Source organism: Sebastes fasciatus, chromosome 4 (genome assembly GCF_043250625.1).
Source record: "Sebastes fasciatus isolate fSebFas1 chromosome 4, fSebFas1.pri, whole genome shotgun sequence".
Classification (NCBI taxonomy): Eukaryota; Metazoa; Chordata; class Actinopteri; order Perciformes; family Sebastidae; genus Sebastes; species Sebastes fasciatus.
The window spans coordinates 32248507-32276213 of NC_133798.1; the positions used below are offsets into that span (position 1 = coordinate 32248507).

The window sequence follows — 27707 nt, forward strand, 5'->3', positions numbered from 1 at the left end:
AATATGGGGGTTATGGAGTTTAAGCCAGGGCTGACCTAGGACCACAGGAGCATGAGGTGAGGGAATAACTAGCAGTTTTATAGATTCGTGATGATTACCTGACAGGATGAGACTCAGGGGAACAGTGTGATGAGTAATGCGGGCCAGGAGCCTTCCATCCAGCGCATTGACATCCTTAGGAGCAGGAAGGGCTTCAACAGGGATCCCAGCTTGGGTAACGAGGGTGGAGTCAATGAAATTATCATCAGCCCCAGAATCAACCAGAGCAAGAAGGGGGATAGAGTCACCCTGGCACACAAGGGATGCATTAAATTGCATTCGGGGGTGAGGGGCTGATGGAGAGGTGGAGGTGTGGCTCATCAGGGCCTCTCCAGTTCCGGATGAGCCTAATCTTTTGGCCGGTGAGGACAAGAAGCGAGGAAGTGGCCAGCCGTGCCACAATAGATACACACACCAGCCTTGACTCGCCGTTGGCGCTCTGAGGGTGAGAGGCGAGCTCGTCCCAACTGCATGGGCTCCTCCATTGAGGGTGATGCTGAGGAACTGAGGGGCTGGCTGGTGAAGAACTGGCTGTCAGGGATCACCCGGGGGGCAGGTTTGGACTGGAAAGGAGAAGTGGGGGCATGCGGGCGGCTGACTCTCTCCCTACGGCGTTCACGAAGACGGTTGTCTAAGCGTATGGACAGGGAAATGAGGGAGTCTAAACTATCAGTCTCATCCCTTGCAGCCAACTCATCCTTAATATTCTCAGCTAACCCATGAACAAACACTCCTTGTAAAGACACTTCATCCCACCCACTCTCTGCTGCCAGGATCCTAAACTCAACTGCATACTCTGCAACTGATCCAGAGCCCTGACGGAGGGAGAGGAGACGGTTAGCAGCCTCTTTACCCTGAACAGGATGATCAAAAACTTTTCGCAATTCAGCTACAAATACCGGGTAAGAATTACAAATAGGAGACTGCCTCTCCCACAAAGCTGTAGCCCACTGAGAAGCTTTGCCAGTAAGTAAACCCAACATAAATGCTATGCGTGACTTATCTGAAACGTAGGTGGTAGGTTGCTGCTGGAACACGAGAGAACACTGGAGAAGGAACCGCCCACAAGCCCCCAAATCCCCAGAGTAGCGTTCTGGAGTCGGAATGAAAGGCTCCCGAGCTAGTGGGGCTGGGGTGGCATGCCCTGGTGGAGGCGTTGGGAGCGCTGGTGGGGGGTCAGCTGGTGAAGCTGCTGTGGCAGATGAAGCTGTGAGATGGGCGTTGACCTGGTCCATTTGGCTGCCGAGTTGGATGACATTGGAGGAAAGAGCTCGCAGATTCTCCACCAATTCACGGAGGATCTTGTCATGTTGTCCAACCAGCGAACCCTGGGAGGCTAAAGCATGGCGGAGTGACTCTGTGTCTGCTGGGTCCATGGTGGCCAGATTGTTCTGTGAGGGCTTTGGTTTAGGACCCAGAAGCAGACACAGACACAGCTGGATGGTGGTTGAAAGTCAGGTGGATTTATTATAATTAAAGGTGGTGAGGGCGCTGGAGAAGGCAGGGGACAGGCAGGCTGTTGAGCAGGGTGGAGCAGCTGGAGGAATGAGCTGCGGCGGCGTGAGGATGGCTCGATGGGAGGCTGGCACTGGAATCCAGAAGACAGGAGAACACAAGGTTAGATATCAGAAGCACTAGGAAACATAAGAATAACTCTGGTAAGTAGAATACAGAGCGGCCGAGAAAATACCAACTGGTAGGCAGAACAATCTGGCGAGGACTGGCAGGAAAGCTGGTGTTCTTGTACTGTGGGTTGATTAGGTGATTGTTGACAGGTGCAGAGTGCAGAGTGGAGAGTGAGACCAGGTGCCTGATGAGGAAGCCACGCCCCTGCCACACCCACAGGCAGGGGAGGGGGAGACCCAGGGAAAGCAGAACACTGAAAAACTCCTGGAGTCAAGGCCAGAGACGTGACAAGTATTTGACTAAAATGTAACTTTATGTAAAATATGTTTGTGCATGTGTGCTCCATGTATCATGGATATATTTGTTGCATGCGCCTCCGTGTCGTGAGCAGAGCTGAGCGGCTGAGCGTTCATGGTGTTATGAGACCACTTTGCATGTTGACTCAGAGGTTAGTGAGCAGGCAGCCGTCACATCCTGACACTGATTAGTGTCAATATATGGAAACTCTGCTCCGGATATATGATCCTTGCTTTCATCCAGCACTACACATGAGATGTTGTTGTCAGTTTGCCCTCGATCAGAAACGTCTTTATGTTCATCACTGAGCTTGCGGTGCGCTGGTTATCTCCTCCGCCTCTCCCTCCCGGCTCAGATCGCCTGCTCTCAGAGGATGTCATGGGATGCAGAGAGGAAGCCAAATTTAACCACAACAGTTCACATGACCGCTCAACAAACGCTGCCATTCAGGAAGGAGTATCACTAAAGCAAGCATGTTTCACTGTGCATGTGTGTCCTGTGTACTACTTTGTCATGAGCATTTTTATAAATAATACTGCTAGGAAAGGCATATTTTTACCCCAGTGAGGGCTTGTAGAAATGTAGTTTCTATTTGCCTGCTCAGCCACTCGTTTGCATATGAACTCTCTAGAAGCCTGACATCTGATAACTGTGAAGTTTAGACATAACAATTTGTCTAGATCGAGAATGAAAATAAAGTTACGCAACCTCCACACACCTTAATAGACAGTTCTCTTATGTATCATGTCAAGCTCTGTACGTCACCTTGTTTTCTTAGTCTTTTTCGGGTAATTCTCCTCTGTTCTTATCATCGTTGTACCATCTGTAAAGTCACTACTGTTTTGTTTTTGCACCAATAAAAAATAGATAATTCTTTTTTTTTTAAAAAGAGCAAGAGAATTAAAGTGACTCTTTAGTGTGGTTGCACTATGACTGTTATAATAAAACTGTTTAAAACTAATAGGCAAATAACTACCCAGGGAGATGACATAATGATAGCAGTTAAGATCCACCCTGCAGACAGTCACATGGCTGTGTTCAAAACAATAACACCAAGTAAAACAAGCAACCACAAGGAAATAAAATGAATGAATATTATTGATATTATCACTTTCTCTACAGACAGTATCAATAAAAGCCAAATAAACAGCAGAGAAATCATTGCTTTGCAGAAGTCGGCCACCAAAGAACAAAAACAAAAGGTTTATGAAGCTTGTCTGCAGAACTGTGCTGCACAAAGTGCTTTAAAAGCTGACATTCTTTTTCCTCGCGGGCCGCCATAAAGCTTCATTTACTTGACCTCTGAGCCGGGGTCACATGCTTGGCCCTTTAAGGCAGAACGGCTCTCATTTGAAGTGGGCCACTTGTGGAATTCCCAGCAGACCTTTCATGTTGTAAAAATTCCAGTGTATCCTGGTAAACACCGCAGAGTTTGACCTCGTCCTAACAGGAAGTCCAAAAGGTCACCATGGATTGAGGGCGGGGGGTGGAGCCGCCTTCTCACACACACCTGATAAGCAGCAGATTACGGGTTGTCCCACTGGGAATGTCTCAATGACCTTTGAACTCTTTTTTGACCAGCGACCACACAGCAACAAAAGAATGATAATGATAGTGTGCATAATAATTCATGTGCACAAATTAGTAATTTGGTCCCTTAAATGAATAATTTAAGTCATTCAATTAATCATATTAAGTAATTTGAGGGTATAAATTATTAATTCTTGCATGCAAATGATCAAGACTTTCACCCGTGGTAACGTACCTGCCGGGTATCACATACTGGCAGAAGAAAATGGCTGCCACAGCCCATGAATACGGTCACCAACAGGGTCATAAAACAGGCTCACTTTTAACACTTGACAGTGGAAAACTGTGCTTCAAGGCCGTAACGTTAAACTCCAGCTTCCTGCGGCCTTTAAATAGGACTGTCGTAAATCACAAGAGGGGATTTTGTCGCTGGGGTGACTAAAGTTTTGACCCTCCATTCACTCTAAACCTTCGCAGTCACATATTTTCATTTTACAAAGAACAGAGTAGAAGGAAAAGAACAAGTATGATATTCTTCTGTGCTGCCTTCACTGACCTATTTTAACCCAGCCCTTGCAAAATTATCTAAGACTGCTAAAGTCAAACATCTGACTCAACATAGCATCACTGCTGAGCGGAAGCAGAGGCTTGTGAGGGACTAAAATATTGATGCTGTGAAAGGAGGCGTGAGTTGCCAGATTTTCCTGTGCTCGGATGCAGACCAGGGACATAATGCATTTTCTACAAACCAGCTAGGTGACGTGTTGTGGGGCGTTATCTAGGCTACAGTAAAAAATAATGGTCCAAAATGGTGTGAAATTGCATAGTTGGGGATGACCCCCAAATGCATACCAGTTCTTTGCGTGTGATGTTTGCAGGTCTTTAATTGAAAAGACTGATCTTGTGTTGCCGCTGTATTGTCTTGTAATAATGACTCTCATATTCTGTTCACTGATTAGGAGGGCACCTTTCAATATTTGTCACTGTCCATTGACGGTTGGTTCTGAATTAAAGTTGCTCTGGCATATTGTGAAGGATTGGGGAGGGCCACCAAAACATCTTCAGACCCCGGGGCCTCAAGTCATATTAAGTCGCCCCTGGCAACAGATACCAGATTTTTTTTTTTTGTCAAAGCTTTTGATTTATAATTGCTTTCGGGATGTAATGAGAATTTCAACAAACATAACACAATAATGTTTTTGAAGAAGACTACCAACCCTAGCTTTAAGTCTAAGATAAAGGCAACAGTGCCAAAATGACACATTGCATGGTTGCAAACCTTGTTTATTAAAAAACAGCAACTGGGATAACTTATCTGACCAGCTGATTACTGGAAATAATAAGTTGCTTAGAGACAGAAGGAGGTTTGTGATTTATGGAAAAACAACTAACTCTCCCTGATTCATAGAGTCCCTGTTATCTGAGTCTGGGAAAGCAAGTGACAGATGCCTGACTGGACTGGTCTCAGGAAACCAGCATGTTGGCCACACAACTCATGACACCATGTGGTTGCAGAATGCAACTGTTTTACAGGTGTTTTTCATTCAGCAGCAAGTCAGAAGCACCACTGAAAATGTATGTTTTTGTGTTGTTTTTTTTGTTCTCTAGGAATACATGAATGTAAACAAGCAGATCCATTCACACAGGATTGGAAGACGATTATACGTAAGCCTCTCCAGAAGATCATTTGCTTATGGGACGTTGCATAATACACCGAATGAGTCAGAGTGGCTTTGGAGAAAGAGTTAATGAAAACAGTGTGTGTGTGTTCTATGTGTGTAGAGTTAGATATACTGTAGGTGTTGTGTTGTGCAAGCAGTTGTGTGAAAAAAGAGATTGTGCATGTAAGATGGCTTATGAAAGGCAGTCGGTCTCATGTTTTAAGTCCCCGCAGAGCCTCTCACGCGGCTTCCACACAGTTACATCACGACTCATAACTAATGCAACACCCGACTCCCTCAGCTGTCATACATGTTACTTCTGTCTGTCCATGTTCCCCTGCGCTGATGCAGATGTCTTCATATTATGCAACAGGTAGCTCCAACCAAACAATCTCATTGGTCAGAGAGGCAGTACACTCGTGTGCTGATTTTTAAGTACACATCATACAATCAGGCTTTAGTGCATGTTATTATGTGACAGTACATGTTCTTCTTATGTGCCTTTTTACTGCTGTATTCTCCTCCCTCTCTTACATTGTGCTTTGTAACGCTAGTTTTGATAAGATGCTCTTTAGCGTATGTTTCTAAATGCTCTAGTAACAAACAATATGTTTATAATACAGAAAAACATACCTGTAATAAATATATGTAACATTTTATAACATTGTGTACGTGTTAAAATACTCTCAGACTTCTCAGTCCGTTCTCATTCCCAGGGCATCAAATACAGAGGCTTTGTCAAGGCTGTCGGCGTTCAGAACTGCTGCACAAGGTACCCTCTAACGCCAGTATGAAACGCACAATGAAACATAGTAGTTTTAAGCCCAACCATGTAGATATTTCCTAAACCTAATGCTAACGTGACACGAAGGGTAACTATAGTGGTTTTGATGCCAAGAATAAAGTGACGCCAAGGGGCTTCGGTAGGTGACGAGTTGGGATGAGAACGTGTTGACCTTCCAGTGTAAACGCGACCCAAGCCATGCAGCCGAGTTAGGCAGTAGCAGCTCGACGGCTGCCCCCCTGAACGCACACAGCTACTGTATTTTCTGCCGCCATCTGAGTTGATGATTGTTGAACTTTTTGCAACTTGCTGCTGCTGCTCGCCCTGTGACCATGGCAACCACAGAAATCATGGCAAGTGAAACAATGCTGTAATTTTGTTGCCTCTTCTTCACCAGCAGCAATGAACAAAGAGTGTCTCGGAGCATCAGCTTCAAAGTGTGTTTATCCAGTTTGGGCCAATAAACAATGTTTATGATATGAGTTATAGCTAAAGTGGCTGTATTAATTGTGTCATATTGCAAACCATTTTCTTTATTTTAGGATGCTATTTGAGTATGTGATGAGATTAAAGTAGATGGATAGCAGCAGCCTGTATGATACAGGTTTTCAGTAGGATCAGAACCAGAAGCCGTGGCAGCGAGTTATGCCCATTAACACCCATTTGACTGGTTGAGTGCACATAATGTTTGGGAACCATTTGCATGAGATGAAGCTTACAAGAATCATTCATGCCTTTTTTTGAAAATAATTAAATCTTGCATATTTGGCCCTGAAAGACTGTCGTGCCTTTCTATCACATCTTTTGTTTTTGTTAGACACAGACTGTAACGTCTGAATGACAGTAAAAAAGAAAAATCGTGAGTAGCAGACAAAAAATGTTACATTACAGTAAACAACAAACCCACTGTACCATCAGGCCGGTATGGGTGTGAAAGCTTCGTAACAGAGTCCACCCACTGCACCCAGCAGTCTCCTGCACTCATCTAATTATAGTGTATGTAAATGTGGATTCGACTGCGATCTTAGGGAGCTTTGGAACAATGAATCATATCGGATCTGTGAAGAAGCATGATGGAAAAAACACCAATTTGAAGATGGAAAGACTGTGAATCACGGCACACAGAGCTGTAAACATGTCAGGTGAGTCATATCCTTTATAATGTGCCCGTAATCACCATCATTATAAAGTTATGTTGTGCAAACACCTTTCGTGACCTCCAGGTTGTAACATTGCTCAATGAGGGTGAGTCATAGTGGAGAAGTTACACCCGCTAACACCACAAGAAAGAATTTGACACTGTTGTGAGTCAATATTATTACTTCTTTCAAAATGCAGGCTCTCTACTCTCTAACAGCAAGAAAGGAAACGCACTGCTTTGTCTTAGATATATAATTAAAATCTTGAAAACATTATTTACAATAAGGACGTACCAGGCATTTCTGGACCCTGTAGGCTACGTTTGATGGTGTACGTATAGTCTTATTTCTGCTGGTAACTGGTTATAAATAAAATCAATGGTGCAACATCAAACCATTCCACTTAAAACTTTTACTTCAAAGCTACCATGAGGACCCTTGAATTTGTGTTGAATTTTGGCTGTCCCTATGGACAAAAGAGGGAGTGCTTCCAAGCACCAAGAGTCCCTTTAGAAAACCTCTCATTTTACTGCAGCAGGGTCTGACAGTCTGCCCCGCTCAGTCCTGGTTCTGGTTCTCCTGTGACTCCCTTCCCTCCAATGGTGCCTGCAATACGGCCTGGGCCTCCAGCAGCGTGGTGTCAGTGTGGACTCAGTGGGGACCGGCAGAGCAGCGAGGCGAAGCTCTGCTCCTGGCCGGAGCATTAACAATAACTATATAGAAATAGCCAATCTTCTCGCTGATGGTCTTGTTTACTTATATATGTCATATAGAGGCATCAGTATTAAATTGAGACAGTTTCATAACCAGTTAAAAGCTCCTCGCAGTAACTTTAAGCTTCATTAATCAATGTTTTTATAATAACAATGAGTTAAATGACCATCTGTAGTGTGAAAGGGATTGCAAGTAGTTTCTATTTTCTTTGTGTTTTGTTATTTAAACTGTGTCAGTTGTTATTGTTTTATCTACAGTTGACGTGTATTACGATGTGTTATGTTAGTGTATGATGAGTAGTGTGAATGTTTGTATTGTCACCATGTAAACTATGTGGACCCCAGGAAGAATAGCTGCAGCTATGCAAGAGCTAATGGGGATCTAAATAAATAAACAATAAACAAACCCACAGAATTATCACCCAGCTTTCAGCAGTTTATCTCTTTCAGCTCTTTGTTTTGGTTTCACTGCATACGTTAACTGTATGTATGGATAACTTATGAATAATAATCTTGCATTTGTTTTGTGAATAGTCCTGTCTATATCCTACATGTATTTGTCCAGCTTTCTTGTCCTTATTCCTTAGTTGTTACAATTACATTTCTGTTCAAGTACATTAAGAGCAATGCAAAAACTGGAGTCCCAATTCCTTGTATGTGCAAACATGCTTGGTCAAAAAAAGCTGATTCTGAAGCATTTGAAATCGTCTACGTTTAGAGAGGCCCTTGAACCTGTCATGGTCTATTTCGCTGTTGTTTATTGGTTGGGCCAGATGTCAATCATCTGTATTTGCGTGGGCGGGACTAAAGTCAACGCGAGAAGAACGTCAACTGCTGAACAAAACAGTTGTTTTAAGGTCGATAATGTTTGTTAAGTTGCTGTTTATTATTTAAGTTAAAAGCACGACGTCTTGTATTGTTTGTTAGCCTGTAAAACGGGAAAAATAAGCCTTTTTTTAGAGCTTTTTTCTATTAGTAATTTCACTTAATTGGCGCAAACGCATTAACCAAGCTGTGGACGTTTGCTAATTAACGTTAATTAACTGTCGCCCTCTAGAGCTTGGACGAGAAGAGAGTGTGTGAGGGGAAAACACATTTTGCATTGAGTTTCTGAGTGAGTATATGATCACTTTTCATTGACAAAACAGGCCTTTTTCACGCAAGACATTTTGACATGTCATGGTAGGAAAAGCACAGGTGTAAATAATGACAATAATGACAATTTAGCTGCTTTGATTTCAGGATCCAGGTATTGTGCATATGTGATAGGTAGAATATTATATGAGGAAAGCTGATCAGCTATAAATAACTTCGAGTAATAAGGGCAATTGTGGTGACATAAAAGATTAATTAATTGTGAAATGGGTCATAAAAACATTATTTTGGTTAAAACCTCTCTAAATGTCATAATATGTCCTATCTCCCTGTCCATCTGTGATCTACCTGTTGGGCCTGTTCGGAGATTGATTAGTAGTACCTGCTGAGGCCTGAAGGGGAAGCTCGCGACTGCGGTGCCTCATTCTCATGAGACTGAAAGAGAGGAGGCATCGTGTCAAGAGTCTCAATACAAATATTTCCCTATTCAGGTATAGAAATAAGTATTTCATTTTCAAAGCTGTCAGATGTGTTTATTAAGTTGTTGAGTTGTGTTTTATTGATATGATGACCTAGTTTAGAGTGTTTTGTGTGTTTTGTTGACATTGTTCGAGCACTGGTTCAAGCTAGTTAGCTGTGTTTGATCCTGCCGCTTTGATAGCGCCACAGGATGGCGGTGCGGCGCGACTCGTCGTGTGTGTGTGTGTGTGTGTGTGAAGACAGTATGGGCTGGTGAAGTGTATGTGTGTGTTTGGGGGTAAAGATGATGTATTTGTGTTAATTATAAAGTGATTGTTTAGGACAGAGGGAACTTAGAGTAATTTGTGTCATTTAGGATATTTTTGTTTAATTCCTTTTGCTGAGATAATTAATGTTTATTGATTTATAGGCTGTTTACAGTAATATTTCATCTGTTATAAGAATTTATGTCCCTGTTGATATTGTTTGTGGAAATTAAAGATTCTCATGAGACTGAAAGAGAGGAGGCATCGTGTCAAGAGTCTCAATACAAATATTTCCCTATTCAGGGCACAACATCTTGGAGGCACCGCTGGGAAGAATGTGACGAGGGTAAGCTGTTCCAGATAGACGTCCCCGATCATCATTCAACTCATCACATCTACAGCCGAGGTGGAGGAGAGCGTGTGGTGGTTCGACAACTGCGCAGAGAGACTTGCATGCAACCTGAGGTCAACCGCTGGTGCCCGGAGAGCTGCGTCGTCTATTCTGCAAAGGAAAAGTTCCGCTTCACACTGACACTGTCCCACGGCCAGAGACTGAAATGGATTCGTCGGAGCGAGAGGATTTGAAACTCGAAGTTGGTGGTGCACTGTACACATTGACAAGAGATGATTTGATTGAAGTTTGTGATTTTCTACACATTGCTGGGTCAAAATTTGAAATAGTGTCAGGCAAAAGTCGCTCCTCTCTTATCGTACATGTCACAAGGCACATAGAAAGAGAAGAGTTAAGTGAGCTTGAAGATGAGGGTATGGTAGAGCTACTGACTTTAAAAGACAAGATAGATGAGTTGCAACAGGCTGCCCAAAATAGTGCAGTAGAACAGAAAAACTCAGATGCAAAACAGACAGATTCTGTGCAGGAGCAGATTATTCAGCCTCCAGAAGGAGAGCGGTTACAAAAAGAGATAGAGTCACTGCAATTAGCATTAGCTTTGTCACTTCAGGAGAAAGCAAACCTAAACAATAAAAATCAAAAGTCAGCGAGTGAAAACAGTAACAGCGCTAAAGGAGACCATGTACCTGCTCAACAGACCTCCCAACCCCGCCTGTCACTACAGTGGGGCAGAGAATTTAAAATATCAGGCCAGATAGGTGAGCCAGGTCAAAAGGACAAACTTACCTTCTCCAGTCTAGCACACCAGATTGAGCAAGGCATCAATAAGGGATTTCCTGAAATAGAAATAGTTGATGCAGTGATTAGAGCAATAGCACCAAGTTTACAACTACGCAGTTACCTTGAGGGAAAGAGTAATCTTAACTTACCTACCTTAAGGAGGATTCTTAGGTCCCATTACCAAGAAAAAGGTGCAACAGAACTGTACAAACAGTTAACCTCAGAGGTTCAGAGTAGCAAGGAAACCCCACAAAATTTCCTTATCCGAGCCCTAGATTTGAGACAGAAAATCCTGTTTGCATCGCAAGAAGCAGAATCTGGTTTAAGATATGATCCTGTCCTCGTACAGAGCATGTTTCTTCATACCGTTCTGACAGGCCTGCAAAATGATAGCATTAGAAGTGACCTCCAGCCTTACCTGCAACAAACAACGACAAGTGATGAGCTGCTTCTTGAAAAACTTAACATTGCTTGTGCAAATGAAGCAGAACGACAAAATAAAAAGAAACTACTAAGCCAGCAGCGACCAACAACTGTGCACTCAGTTCAGTCTGACCCACCTGTGGATAAAGGGAGGAAAAATCCAAGCTCAGAACAAACCAGCAAAACCCAGCCTGATGTACTGAATGAATTGAAAGAATTGCGCTCTGACATGGCATTACTGAAAAATATTGGTGCTGAAGTTGCACAAATCAGAGAGTCAATTCGACAGCCTAGTCCAGCACAGACACAGCATGTGGCTGCACAGGAATACCTTCCCCCTCCTCAGTTCCAGTATCCACCACAAAGCGTCTGGCCTCCCCCAGGACCAGGACGAAGAGGAGAAACAGCACAATATCAACAGAGGTTTGCACCACAGCCACATTATCGTGCTCCAAATCGTGCACGCCTGAGAAAATGCATTGGCTGCCAGCAGAGTGAAAGTGAATATTGCACTCATTGCTACAGATGCGGCAGTGATGAACACTTCCTCGCAGGTTGCAAAGTGAGAGGAACCAGACAAGACAAAGATGGGCCTTTAAACGAAAGAGGGTTACCCCCACGGGACTAGGAGTAACCAGCAACAGTATAACGTCCCAACAGCACTGTTCCCACTGTGGTCTCTCTGGGAAAGACAAAAGCTTAAGAAAGTGTGCATCATGTAAAAAAGACATTTACTGTTCAAAAGCCTGTCAAGTTGAACACTGGCCAAAACATAAGAAACGATGCAACAAGCCCACTAACTCACCAGTAAATCAGTGCTCTCACACAAAGACAAATGCCACCAAAACAAAGAAAGAGGACAGTCATTCCCGCCTTGTTGCTCTTGTAGGGAAACGATGTATAGTTGACTGCTATATACAAGGCCGTAAAACTAGAGCATTGTGGGATACAGGTTCTCAAGTCTGCATTGTTGATGAGAAGTGGAAACGGAGACATTTGCCACATGAAAAGTTAAAGGATATCTCTGAGTTACTGGATGCACCTGATGATTTGAAAATAACAGCCGCAAACGGACAGAGCATGCCTTATAAAGGTTTCATTGAAGTCACTTTTGGATTAGCTGCTGATGGAGCTGACCCTCAAGAGCTTATTGTCCCCATGCTGGTTATGAGAGGTGGAAGACTTCCACAGCCCATCTTAGGCTTTAATGTCATTGAGCAAATGATAAAAGCCAGCACCACAGAACAACTGGATACAACAAGAAGAGAGCAACTTAATGAGACATTAACAACTGCTTTCCCCAGTCTTGAGAGCGACAATGTCACTGCCTTCATTGATCTTGTGACTACTGAACATTCATGTGACTATGTTGTGAAAACGGCAAAAGAGAAAGTTATCGTGCCCAAACACACCTCTGTTCAGATTGACTGTAAGGTGCAGACACGGCCACTAAAAAAAGACACCACACTTCTCTTTGAACCTGACATAAATCCTCAGTGGACTGAAGGCCTTGAGTTTTGTGAGACATTGGTAAAGCTAAGAAATGGTGTTTCAACTTACATTGTTCTTGATGTGCAAAATCCAACTGACCATGATATTGAACTGTCAGGAAAAACTGTTATTGGTACATTACAGCATGTCCAGGCTGTGTATCCAGCTACTGTTTTAGAGAAACCCGATCATTGCCCTCAAGTGTCAGTCAGTCAAGTAAATGCACAAAGTGAGCAAGCTAATGACATTTCGTGGGATCCACCGATTAACCTAAGCCATCTGAATGAACCTGAAAAAGAAGTTGTACAGGACATGCTGCGTGAAGAATGCTCCTCTTTTTCCAAGTCAGACAATGACATCGGATGTGTTGAAAAGTTAAAGTTGAGCATATCATTGAAAGACATGGATCCTGTTGCATGCACTTACCTGTCAGTGCCAAAGCTGCTCTACAAAGAAATGAAAGACTATCTGCACAATCTTATTGCTCAGGGATGGGTAAAGAAATCCAACTCACCTTATGCATCGCCTGTTGTCTGTGTAAGAAAAAAAGATGGAAGCCTGCGTCTTTGCATAGATTACAGGGAACTGAACAAAAAGACTCACCCTGACAGACAACCGATCCCTCGAGTGCAGGACATCCTTGACAGTCTTGGTGGCAACTCATGGTTTTCGTTGCTCGACCAAGGAAAAGCCTACCATCAAGGGTTTATGGATGAAAACAGCAGACCCTTAACTGCATTTGTGACTCCATGGGGCCTTTATGAATGGATAAGGATTCCATTTGGGCTAATGAACGCACCTGCAGCCTTTCAACGCTGCATGGAGGAGTGTCTGGAAGAAGTGAGAGATAATATCTGCGTCCCCTACCTGGATGATACTCTTGTTTACAGCCAGTCATTTGATGATCATGTTAACCATGTCAGAAAAGTACTCCAGCTGCTGAGAAAATACGGCATCAAGCTAAAACCCAGCAAATGTGAATTGTTTAAACATGAAGTCCGTTATCTGGGAAGAATTGTTTCAGACGAAGGAAGCAAAGTTGATCCAGTAGACACCATCGCTGTGAGAGCTTTGAAAGACAAAAGACCAAGCAATGTTGGAGAGCTAAGATCTGTCATGGGCTTATTAAGCTATTACAGGCAATACATAAAAGACTTTTCCCGTATCGCAGGACCACTTTACAACCTGTTGAAAGGGACAACAAAAGACAACAATGTGCCACAAAAGAAAACAAACTCGAGGCAAGTTAAAGGGAAAAACAAAGGAGTGCCGTCACACACACCAATTGTGTGGAATGAAGGACATCAACGCATATTGGAGCGGCTAATAGACTGCTTGGTAGAGCCACCAGTTCTCGGGTTCCCAGACTTTTCAAAGCCATTTGTCCTCCACACAGATGCCTCAAATCAAGGCCTTGGTGCAGTCCTCTACCAAGAACAGGATAATAAACTCCGTGTCATAGCCTATGGTTCGCGAACTCTGACTGCTGCTGAAAGAAATTATCATCTCCACTCAGGAAAATTGGAATTTCTCGCATTAAAGTGGGCAGTCACAGAAAAATTCAGAGATTACTTGTATTATGCTCCAACTTTCACAGTGTTTACTGATAACAATCCCCTTACATATGTCCTGTCCAGTGCCAAGCTGAACGCAACAGGATGCAGATGGGTGGCAGAGCTTGCAGACTTCCATTTCACTATTCGATATCGCCCAGGTAAAGAAAATGTGGATGCAGATAGCCTGTCAAGAATGCCTTTAAATATTGACATGATGATGGAACAATGTACTGAAGAGTTGACATCAGACTGTGTAGCAGCGACAACCCAAGCCGTCGAGACTCAAGACTCCAGCTCATCATGGGTCTGTCCAGCAGTTAACTCTCTCCAATGTACAGAAAGTGAAGAGACACACAAACCATTCTCAGCCGATGAGATAAGACAAGCACAACAAGATGACAAAAATATAGGTCCTATAATGCAGTGTGTATTGAGCGACAACAAACCATCAGTACATGAACTAAGAAACTTCAGTATGCAAAGCAAGTGTTTACTGCGCAGCTGGGAGAGACTTCATTTTGATGAAGATGGAATTCTTCGCAGGAAGACAACAAACAAAACACAGCTTGTATTACCTGAGAAGTATAAAGCCACTGTTCTGAAAGAGTTACATGATGAAATGGGCCATCAAGGCATCGATCGAACAACATCACTGATCAGAGATAGATTCTTCTGGCCTTACATGCAGAAAGAAATTGAACATTATGTTGCCAGGACATGTAGTTGTCTGAAACAAAAGACACCAAGCAAAGAAACACGAGCACCCATGACCAGTATTGTAACCACACAGCCATTTGAACTGGTGTCGATCGATTTCCTCCACTTGGACAAATGTAAGGGTGGCTACGAGTACATATTGGTAATTGTTGATCACTTCACTCGTTTTGCACAGGCTTACCCCACCACATCCAAGTCTGCAAAAACAGTTGCTGACCGAATATTCAACGACTATGCTCTAAAGTTTGGACTGCCGAAGCGGATACACCATGATCAAGGTGGCGAGTTTGAGAACCAGCTCTTTTCCCAGCTGAAAAAGAACTGTGGTGTTCTAGGATCGCGAACTACACCTTATCACCCGCAAGGAAATGGACAAGTTGAACGCTTTAACAGAACATTACTACAAATGCTCAAAACACTGACTGAAAAACAGAAGACAAACTGGAAAGATACTCTGAACAAGTTAATCTATGCATATAACTGCACAAGATGTGATGTCACAGGTTTCTCCCCTTTTTACCTCCTTTTCGGAAGGTCCCCAAGGTTACCTATCGACCTACTGTTTGGACTCACTTCTGAGACAGGAAAGGTAGACCATCGAACATACATGGAGAAATGGAAGCGAGAAATGCAGGAAGCATATGACATCGTCAGAGAAAATGCAAAGAAGTCAACAGAGAGAAGTAAAAGACATTATGATGGAAAAGTGAGAAGCTCAGTGCTGCACCCCGGTGATCGTGTCCTTGTAAGGAATCTGACACCTAGAGGAGGCACTGGAAAGCTTCGCAATCATTGGGAAGAGAACATTCATGTTGTGGTACGCCAGGTTGGAGAAGACATCCCAGTCTATGAAGTGAAGCCTGAGCAGGGAAGAGGAAGATCAAGAACCCTGCATCGCAACCTGTTGCTACAATGTGATCACTTGCCCTTGGAAATCCAGCCAAAAGCAGCATCCAAGCAAAACAAAAGGATAACAAAGACAACCACAGGAAACACAGAACAGGACGAAGAAAATGATGAAGATGAATGTCTAATCTACTACAGACCAGCAACAGAGTCTCAGATACCTATGGTAGAAAGAACCATTGAGCATGCAGACATACAAAATGACCAAGAGCAATCAGTGTTAAGTGACGACGGACAAGTGTTTGAACAAGGTCACATAATAGACACAGATGAGTTTGAGGTACAGCAGGAAGATGTACTGCCAGAACACGATGATCAGAGTGAAGATGAACAACCAGATGAAGGAGCACAGGATGAGATTCAGGAACTCCTGCATCCAGATTCAGATGGAGATGTCATAGAACAGAGACATGACCTGTTAAGGAGAGAAAGACGAGCTCCTAAGATCTTCACCTATGACCAATTAGGAACCCCTACATGTTACAGTGCAACCCATGCAAATGACATGCATTACCAGTATCAGCCGATAGTATACAGGGCAGTTCAGCCAGTACCAATGTGGACAAGCCCACATCAGGTTTACCAACCTTTATTTATACAGAGATATTAGGCATAAGAAAGATTTAAGCTGTTGAGTACAGTAAGAGATTGTTTAACAGAAAAGCTCTCTAGATTTAGTTGGGTCATGTATGCAGTACATCCAGTACTTTGTTATAAGTAAAGTTGTCACGGTAGTAATCTCCCTTTAAGATGTAGTTAAGAAAACAGGAACATAGGTTGAGAACCATAACTCCACAACAGTAATGATGTCGGGACGACATCTAATTTTGCAGGAGAGTGTGTGATAGGTAGAATATTATATGAGGAAAGCTGATCAGCTATAAATAACTTCGAGTAATAAGGGCAATTGTGGTGACATAAAAGATTAATTAATTGTGAAATGGGTCATAAAAACATTATTTTGGTTAAAACCTCTCTAAATGTCATAATATGTCCTATCTCCCTGTCCATCTGTGATCTACCTGTTGGGCCTGTTCGGAGATTGATTAGTAGTACCTGCTGAGGCCTGAAGGGGAAGCTCGCGACTGCGGTGCCTCATTCTCATGAGACTGAAAGAGAGGAGGCATCGTGTCAAGAGTCTCAATACAAATATTTCCCTATTCAGGTATAGAAATAAGTATTTCATTTTCAAAGCTGTCAGATGTGTTTATTAAGTTGTTGAGTTGTGTTTTATTGATATGATGACCTAGTTTAGAGTGTTTTGTGTGTTTTGTTGACATTGTTCGAGCACTGGTTCAAGCTAGTTAGCTGTGTTTGATCCTGCCGCTTTGATAGCGCCACAGGATGGCGGTGCGGCGCGACTCGTGTGTGTGTGTGTGTGTGTGTGAAGACAGTATGGGCCGGTGAAGTGTATGTGTGTGTTTGGGGGTAAAGATGATGTATTTGTGTTAATTATAAAGTGATTGTTTAGGACAGAGGGAACTTAGAGTAATTTGTGTCATTTAGGATATTTTTGTTTAATTCCTTTTGCTGAGATAATTAATGTTTATTGATTTATAGGCTGTTTACAGTAATATTTCATCTGTTATAAGAATTTATGTCCCTGTTGATATTGTTTGTGGAAATTAAAGATTCTCATGAGACTGAAAGAGAGGAGGCATCGTGTCAAGAGTCTCAATACAAATATTTCCCTATTCAGGGCACAACACATACTGTTTTACTGTCACTCTCACTGGGACACTTGAATAGAACAGCTATCGTTGGTGTTATTAGTTACACCTGTACTTTTCCAACTATGACAAACCAAAATGTGCTGTGAAAAAGGCCCAAGTTATTCGGTTGTTAGGGCAACAGCTTTGGCCCAAGTTTACTTCCTGTCAGCTACTGCATTAAAGGTCCCATATTATGCTCATTTTCAGGTTCATACTTGTATTTTGTGTTTCTACTAGAACATGTTTACATGCTGTAATGTTAAAAAAAAACTTTATTTTCCTCATACTGTCAGCCTGAATATGCCTGTATTTCCCCTCTGTCTGAAACGCTCCGTTTTAGCGCATTTTGACGGAATTACATTACATTACCTAATAAACATTAACATATTGCTGGTTCGCAGTCCTAGCTAGCTGCTTGCATTACCATGCACATAAAGTACATAGCTGTCTAGATGATTCATCCCACAGTAACAACAGTAACAATTATCATATACGTACACCATCTTCTTCATGCACGGCCTAACATGGCCTTGGTTATGTGGGTCTAATTTCAAATTAAGTGCATAAAAATCGCATTGGGAATTTTTACTTTTCAGTTGATCGCTGTGAGGACAGTCTGCAGCAAATGAGGAAGAGGTCATGGGAGCCACCTGAGGCTACAGGTACTCAAACTTTTCAATTAACCCATTCATGCATGGTTTCCACTATAGGCATATATTACTATTTAGTCTATGAATATTTTTCAAAATGTCATTATCAGTGTATATACTCCATTAATGCTTGGTGACGCACCACTGGTTGTCTCATTTCACACAACTATCTGACTTTTCAGCTGAGCGCCGTGAGGACAATCGTCAGAGAATGAGGCTCACCAGGTCATTGAAGCTGACAGACGCCACAGGTAATTAGTTACTCATACTTTCCTATTACTCCACTCCTTTAATAGATGGTTTCCGCTATAGGCATACAATTACAATTTAGTAAGTGCGTCATATATAAAACACTTTCAGAAGTCTCAGTTTTAAGTGTATTGACGCATGGTTTCCAGTCCAGTATACTATATATATGTACATATCTACCATCAACAAGCCCTAAAGTTGTTTATGAAGAGTTTTCTTTTATGTGTGTGTGACAAATGATATAATATGCATGCAGAAGGTCAAGGGGGATCAGAGGAGGTGCAGGGGGGTACAGGGGCAAAAGTCTCAGGGGTCAGTAATTTGCTTAAGGTGATGCAGCCACAAGTAAGGAGTTTTCATTTTCTCTCACAACTGGAAAAACTATCACAAGGATGACTGGAAGCTGCACACAATCTCTGGGGAGTCTACGGAGAGTTGTAAAGGTTTCGCAGACAAACTCAAGAACGATTTAATTACATGCCATATAGGGCCGCAGACACCGCAGAAACATTGATCGGCTCTTCAGAGTAATGAGACAGGATTTCCAGTGAAATGACCACCTCGCATCCCTTCTGCAGCTACAATCAGCCAAGAGCTATTTAAAGAAAGATTCATACTGTTCAGTTTATTAGGATCCCCACTAGCTGACGCCATGACGCCAGCTAGCCTTCCTGGGGTCCGACACTGAAATCACAAACAGTTTATTACATTCAAACATCACATTACACACCAAAATCCCTGTCCTCACATTACCTTACATAAAAATGATGCTAGTGAATTCCATGAAGTGAGGTATTTCAAACCTTTAGACACCACAAACAAAAACATCAGCACGCCAGAAGAATCATTTGCCGTTCGTTCATGCAGTTAATTACATTAAATACGCTTTTAATGCTTTCTTGAAAGTGGCCCTGGTATTTGTTTTAATAACATAACGTAGCCATGCGCACAAGATCCGTGCATTCGCGCAACATTTTACGTGCACGCGTGAATTACTTAGAATTAGAATGCACAACTGTCATAAGTACATTTTCTATAGTTAAATCTGAAACAGGCGTGAAAATAATATCATTGAGGATAAACAATATCATTGAGGATATCTAAGCCTGCAACAAGCTCAAATGTTGACTTGAAAAACTGAAAAGAAAAATAATCTTAAACATACAGGCCTAATGGGCTGATTACCACTTACTTTGTGGTTATTTATTCAGTATGTTATTAATGATGCATCATGCTTCAAATACTGTAAATGTCCATCCTATTCATCTCCGAATCTCTCAGTACTTTCTCTGCGCATTTGAGCATTTGACTTTACCTCCTTGCCTCCACGAGTCGATAGTACAGCCAGACATATTTAATTATTGTACTCTATAAAAGTTTGTTATAACCATTTCTTTAATGTCTTTATCATAAGAAATACCAGATTCACATAATGTGCGAGTATTTTCATGACAAACTCACAGCGTTAACGCAGAGCTGGAACCACCGGTGACGTGGGCTTTCTCCAGAGGACTCTCTTGAATGATGTCATCTCAAGGCGCCCATATATAATTTAGCCTCCTGACTCGCAGTGAGGTCAGGTCTGCAGCGTTCTGCTCTAACAACCATTTGTAAAAACAAAAAAAAGAGAAAAAAGGGGCTCATGGGTTTTTAATGATCTGGTGCTTTGGTGAGAACCAAGGTGCTGAGGTAACATGCTGGACTGGCTATGTGTGTGTGTGTGTGAGAGAATGGTTGAAAACTCTCTGACTGTTTTGATGCACCTAAAGTCAACAGTAAGACTAGGAAATGAACGTGTCTCAGCTTCTGTGCAGTCTAACTAGTCAGACTTGGTAATCTGCACACTGTTTGTTCGCGTGTCTGAGTCAAATGTTGGGTGTTTCCTGCTGTCATCATGTGGTCTTTGAGGAGCAATTTAAGGACAATTAGTGGCCTCAAACTTCCTGCTACCTTCTTTTGTCAGATTATATGAGCACACAGACCGTAAGCACCTGTAATTACCCAAATGTCTCTTCTTTCACATAATCTGTCTTTGTTTTACTCACAAAAGACAGATATGAGACTCATGGGATATGGAGAGTGGATTCTGTAATTATATATGTTTACTTTAATTCAAAGGATTAGTAAATTATCACTTATCATGTTGTCTTTGGGACGGTCACTGAAACCACCGGATGCCTTTGCTAACCCACCTTTTATGAAAACTCACAACAGGTAAAACCCACATAGGTTTCAATTTACAACATGTGTTTTAAACTCATGGTTTTCATCGCTGGATGGAATTTGAAGTTTCATGGCGATCGAGCAAAATGAACATATTCTGAGGATGAAGCCCAGAAGATGCAGTTGAAAGGTCCAACAGAGCAAACTCCTTTCTCTGATGAATAGCTAGTGGAAAACTGGAGAGAGTGGACCTTGAGTTTAGATGTTAAGACTTTTTTTAAACTGCTATTTCCAATATCAACAGTGAACTTTGATGCTCAACTTATCAGTTTATGTTTTAATATTTTTTAAGTTGAAAATTGGATTTTGTTCAGTTTCACTGCATATCTATTGGTTTTGGTAATTTGAGCCATTTCAGTTTTGTTCGGAAATCAAATTTTAATGTTAGTCATATTATGCATGTTTCTGAATGAAGTTATGTTTACCCAAATTACCATAAACACATATTAAGCATTGTGAGGTCAATAGTAGCCCAACAGCAACTAACAACATGGCCTTTGAGCTGAATCATGACAATTTATTAGTACAGTATCAGTATTTGCTGACGTGAAGCTGCCGGAAGTCCTTTGAGGTCCTCATTAGAGAGACACCAGATGTCTTTGGCCTTTGGTGTGGCACGGGACTTGGGTGGAGGTTTTTTAGGAAAACGCCTTCTCTGTACCACATCAAAGCCCACGGCCAAGATGTTGAAGCCTGTGAGAACGCACCGTCAAAGACAAACTCCTACATGGGCCCTCATGTGACAGTTCCGATTGATGGAGGCTCAGAGCTGTTTGGTTGTGGTTGTGCTGGCTGACAGTGTGGTTCAGGTTCACATGAGAAAATATGACAAGTTGTATGAAGGGTGATAACTTTTATAAATGGTGCATATTTCTTATGTTAGGTTAAATTGTATTTAATTCCCATGCTCGATTTAAAGCTAAACATTTCATTTTGCTGTTTCAAGCACTTAAAAACTTCAAAGCGAGATCCAATGTGCCAATTCTAATGTTACAACTTCTACAATTACATTTTTTACTAGTTCTAACTGTGGATCTGACCAATATACAATTCTTGTTTTTTGTCCATTGTTTACCCCATGGTAGATTTAATGTCATTAAAATTAATTACAGTTTGAAACAAAACACTCGACTAGTCGACTAACACTCATACGATTTGGTAGACTCATCAATTAGTTGATTTAATCAACAGTTTCTCCACAAATAATCACACAAAATCACCACTTCAAAATCTTCTGTTTACCAGAGATATATATGCTTATAAGTTTCTTGGAAATAAGTCATTTAGCATGAAAATAGCATGAAAAACGACTAGTCAACTAAAGAAATCTTAGTTGACTAAGACCAAAATGACCGATTAGTCAACTAATCGCCTAAGAGGGGGAAATCCTATTAGCAGGTGTACATTTGACCATGTTCACCATCTTAGTTTTAAGTTATATAAACCAAAGTATTGAGAAAAACTGAAATTTAGGTGTGATGAAGGCATTGGAGAACAAGTCAGGGGATCACAAGTTTTAACGATTTATCCTGTGGAGGCCTTAAACATCTTCACCGAATTTAATGGCAATTCATCCAAACCATAAAATCAAAACTAGTTCTGTGTTTTTCATCGGGCAATGCCCCACTGTATATTCTATCATGATGTGTTAATGTCAACTCAAACAGCACCAAGATAAAGGAAGTTGAATCTATACAGGAAAGCAATTTATTGTTTATTATTTTTCTGGTAGGCGTTTTACAAATCACATCAGCAGCACATCAGAACTACAAAAAAAGTTAAGAACCACTGTATTAACTTAAACATTTGCTTACAAGAAAGTGATCCTCATTCGTACTTTTACAATGTTGAGCAGTAAGCGTCACGTAACATTTGTTCCCAGAATAGTCATAAAGAATTAATACTTTCTGTCTGCTATCCGTCCCAAGCTGTGAGTTCATGATGAATGACTGTAATGGCTCTAAATATGTAGTCATGACTTCATAAAAGTGTATGTAAGATTTAAGAATGAGCAAGCAAAGTGCCGAATAATGGATGATCTTGTCTTGGTTTGTTGTTCGGGCTGTGCTTAACTTTTGATATTAATATTTATCTACTCATTCTCATTAATACTTCAGTGTGTCTGTGTGTGTGTGTATGGGATGGTAGCTCATTTTGCGTGCTTGTATTTCTCACCAGGATGTCAAGAGGAAAGCTATCTTATTGACCAATATATTAGAAGAGCATTAAAATTTCAAGTGCAGACTCTGACAACAGCATAAATAAAAGCATGCGTAGAAAGAGCTCTAAATATGTGCAGTATTTATCACGTTGACGTATGCAGCGCGTATGCAAACTGTGCGCCATGATGAGCAATGATAAATCCCACACACTCACTTCCTGGCTGTGCTTGTGCACGACATTGGTAATAAGGAAACACCCCAAATCGGCTATATGGTAAACAACTTCCAAACAACTTTCCTTTTACAACTTCCTCCGCCATGGCCGGAGGCATTATATTTTTGGGTTGTCCACCCGTCCGTCCGTACCATTCATGTGAATGCGATATCTCAGGAATGCCTTGAGAGAAATTCTTCAAATTTGGCGCAAATGTCCACCTGGTCTCAAGGATAAACTGATTCGATTTTAGCGGTCAAAGGTCACTGTGACCTCACGTCTGCCCCATTCTCGTGAACGCGATATCTCAGGAACGCCTTGAACGAATTTCATCGCATTTGGCACAAACATCCACCTGGACTCAAGGATGAACTGATTAGAATATGGTGGTCAGAGATGAAGATTACTGTGACCTCACAAAACACGTTCTTGGCCATAACTCAATAATTGATACGCTAATTAAGACAATTTCACACACGTCTAATAGGATTAAACGATGAAGTGATGGCATTTTCAGTCAAACATAGATACTGCAACTTGACTGGTTGGCGGAGGCATACAACAGCGAGGTGGTAATTCTAGTATATTGTTATAATTTTGAGCAATCTCTGGCAAAAGAATTTCCTTTGGGATTAATAAAGTTCAATCTTGGCTTGACTGAAACATAAATGGTTTATTGATTCATTCACCCCCAATAATAAACACAAGAGGCTGATGAAAAGTCTTAGAGACAGACATCAACGTCCAAGCGTACTGTATGTGTGTGGGAGAGAACTGAATTCCTCTCACCGTCTCACCCGGCCTGTCACTTCACCTGTATATGTGATATCTAGTGAAAGGTCATGAAATTGAGTAGGCGGGTAAGGTGTAAGTGTGTGTATTACTGTGGTCAACCATACACCATAAATTAGAGGCTGGGGCTGAAAAGGGATGTGCAAAACTGAAAGATGGGAATGTACTGATGGGAAGCAAACTTTATTATGGACTGAGCAGAGATGTTCGAAGATTGTTATTGCTTTCCATTTTGTATTTGGAAATGGTAGTAGTTTAGCTTTGATAGACAGTAATGGAGTAAAGCCGGGTTGAATTTGGTTTGAGAACTATTGTTTTACTTTTTGATCACTTTCAGTTTAGTCAATTTCAAGTTCTGTGCTGCAAATTACAAAGTCAGTACTAGCAAGGCAGGCAAGAGTAAAATATTTCAGTTTTACCGCAGGGCAAGAGTATGTATTGTTAACTTGAATGAGGGAGTCGATCAAAGCAGTAGAGGAAAACATTGCAAATCGTTCCTTTAGGTTTACGGGAAAGCCTCCTGCCTGTGCCAGTAGCACAGTCCTCATCCTTTCTGAACACTACCAAGCGAGAGACATACCACATCAAAAGCATTCTGCAGTCAGCTCGCCTTCCTGATGCTGGTAAACAGGACCCGTCTGGGCCAGGGGCTGCATCATATGTGTGTACCCACACCTGGCTGCCATGTTTACCCAGCGGTCAACTAGAGATGGAAAATCCTGATACACACGCACTGAAATCATTTCACCAAGTTTTATTTTGAAAACCACAAATAAGATTAGCAGCACTATGCACTAGCCGATACCTTATGTAAACACACTTGAGACATGCCGCTGTTCAGCACACATCACATAGACTGTATATAAAGATAGACAACATGACAGCTCCCCAGAAGTGAAGCCAAAACATCTCGATCGCCCCCTGGTGGCTGGCTGCAGTATAGGTCATAAATCCCACCCCCTCCATGTTAGCGGATGGGACATGTGCCAAACTAAAAAGTCAAAGTACATATCAAATATTTTGTTTTCACTTTTGTACAGTGGGAGGAAGTTGAGACATCTATATATACAATCTATGGCACATCACAGCATGCAGTGGTGCGAGCTTCCGAGCGGAGCGCTGTGTTGCTGTCACTGGCTGCCTTTCGCCATGTTTTCATTCATGCAAAACAATCCAACCTTGCATGCTGTGCCTGCGTCTGGGAGACTGTTGCTAACTTTGGTTGATGCTGGACAGTGGACAAAGCGCGGTAATCAAACACGGTTTAAATGATGATTAAAAACAGTAATACTAACCATTGGGTATTTTACCATGGTTTATCGTGAAACCAGTAACCGTTTCATCCCTACGGATAACATGCAGACTGTTGTGACACAGTGCTACTCTGGTTCATCAGTTGTGGCCCCAAGCAGATTCAGACTGACGTGATTAAGTGGAATTATGGCAGTTCCCATAATAGAAAAACATATTAGAGGACTTAAACATTAGATGAGGTATCCAAATATAATTAGATATATTATATATAATAATTGCGAGGAAAGTTACTCTTTCACCACCAAAGCCTTTGCATTATACTTCTGTTCTCTTATGGTTCTTTCTCTGGATCTGCTTGGCTGCGTATTGGCACACATAACTGATAGTAAGTCATATGGATCTTGGTGATCTTTAAAGAATATTATACCAAATGGTGTAAATTGACAATTCAAAGAGTTGCTGTGAATGTGTGTGATGCTGTATTTGTTATACTTTCACTGTGAATTTTCTGGATGAAAGTGGTAACAGGTAAAAGTAAGGAATTTCAGAAGAGACACTTTCAGCTACTTGTTGCAGACTAACATTACAGCAGAAACAAAACCATCAGGAAACAATGGAACTGAAGTTGTGTAGTTGGATAAATTGGAGGTAAGACCTACATGCAGGTCTTTCCAAAGTTTTTTGGGTCAGATTGGGACCGTTTTGTTATATTCGGTTTAAGGCTTGGGTTAGGTTTGAGTCAAGTGTAATTTCATGTGATATGGTGCAAATGGACACAGATTGCCCTAAAGGAAAAGAAAATGAGAGCAAAGTCTTCGCTTCATGTCTTTGCAGAACTCAAATGCAGAGATTATATCACATTGTTTTGTACTTTGCTTTTTTGACTTAAGAATAAGGCTTTTCAAGTTTTGAACATGAAATGTTTTATGATACTGCTTCTTGTGCATCATAGTAGGGCGGGAATCGTTGCCATCAAGTATTTTATTATTATCTAAAGAATGAAGTCCTCATATTAATGGAAATTCCGGTGGAATTAAAATCAATACGTACTGTATGATTTTTTTATTTTTTTTTATTTTTAATGAGAGACACGCACAAGTGATGTAGGGGGAGACAGAAATGGAGGAGGAAGTTTGGTGGGGGTGCGGGGTGTCTGATTCATCCACTCCCTTAGGCTATTTATTTTTGTTGGATGGAACAGCAAAATCCATGAGGGAAGTTTGGATGGCACTGCAGGATGACGTCAAAGGGATGTCTGTATTTGGGAGGGTGATGGAGGGGGAGTCAAAAACACAAGTAGGCCATCGCCTTGAAATAAGGGAATCCATAAGATACAATTCTGCACAGGAAAAAAAACTCCATGAATTACCTACCTGCAGTTCACGCAACCTACATAACCTCGTATCTGTTTATCCCACTGGAAGCACTTTTTATGTACAGTGCATTTACGGTATCTGCTATAACTTATACTGATTAAAACTGATTTAGATGTTATTCTTTAGTGAGCGTTTTTTTTTTTTTTACACATTGGTCATTCATTTTTATTGATTCAGCCTGCAGAGATTAATACAGTAGTTTTAAAAATTCTGCTGTCTGTCATTTGTTTGAAAAAATAACATCTTTTTACAAACTTAACAGTATATATGCACACAAATACACACAAATATATTTCTACATTTATTTACTGGCCTCATTCCCACTGGATAACACTCCCCCACAGTCATGTGTTCTCGTGTGATGGCCCATTTCTAAATTGGTCTTTACACTGTACTTTCTGCTCATGTGGGACAAGGACTGAACTAGCTGAACTCAGGGACACAGTTTGTTACACATAAACACTTCCTCGATGGCTTTTACATTTTATTGACTTTGTTTCTTTGTGAGGCATTTTAAATTGTTCTTTTGTGAAAGGCATTATAGAAACTTATTTTAATTAAAGGGCATGGGAGAAACTGAATAACTTCCATGCAAAGTATTAACTTCAAAGGAATAGTTTGACATTTGACAGATGCATTCTTCCACCTTGTCAAGACCCGTCACCTACATTTGTCACAATGCAACTCAGCCACCGGCAGGTCTGTCAGTTTCATGTGTGTTATGCTAGTAGCTGCTAATGTCGCTTCGAGCCTCTAGGAGGAGTTACAGAGGTCTGATTAGCTCACTTCTTTCCAACTCCACATCCCCAGATTAAAACAAAAAAAATGGTGATACTTGTAGTCTTCAGCCCCAGCTGATACTGACTCAAGTGACACCCCTTGAGCAACTTTATAAGATTTCACAAAAGGCTTTATACAACTTTTAGTTTTTTTACATATGCAGTAGTATTTTCCAAGACCTGTAAACAGACTTTGATGTGTAAAATCGATCTTTAAGAAACTATACACTAAGTGGACAGTGTCAGAGACACATTTCCTTATTTCTCATTAGATAGCTGTCAGCTTTGTTTGTGTGTTAGTTTAAAATGGCCCTATGATAAAGAAGAATAAAAATACTCAGAAAAGTCTTAATGAATTGAAGTAAATGGGGGCCACGTCTAAAAGTTTTCTTCAAGAATTCAAGCCAACACAGGGTGAGTAATTGATATTTAAAAATGGTCATTTTGTTGGAGAAGTATTCC

General features: G+C 41.4%; 1 protein-coding gene across 1 annotated transcript in view; it reads left to right on the forward strand.

Annotated features, from left to right (window-relative positions):
- The first annotated feature begins 8581 nt into the window (after positions 1–8581).
- Positions 8582–27707, forward strand: part of LOC141766664 (solute carrier family 23 member 2) — an 88179-nt gene continuing 69053 nt past the window's right edge. Inside the window, exons 1-3 of the mRNA XM_074633677.1 lie at positions 8582–8903; positions 18143–18208; positions 18379–18447. The gene's annotated coding sequence lies outside the window, so the exon portion shown is untranslated. The remainder of the gene's footprint in view (positions 8904–18142; positions 18209–18378; positions 18448–27707) is intronic.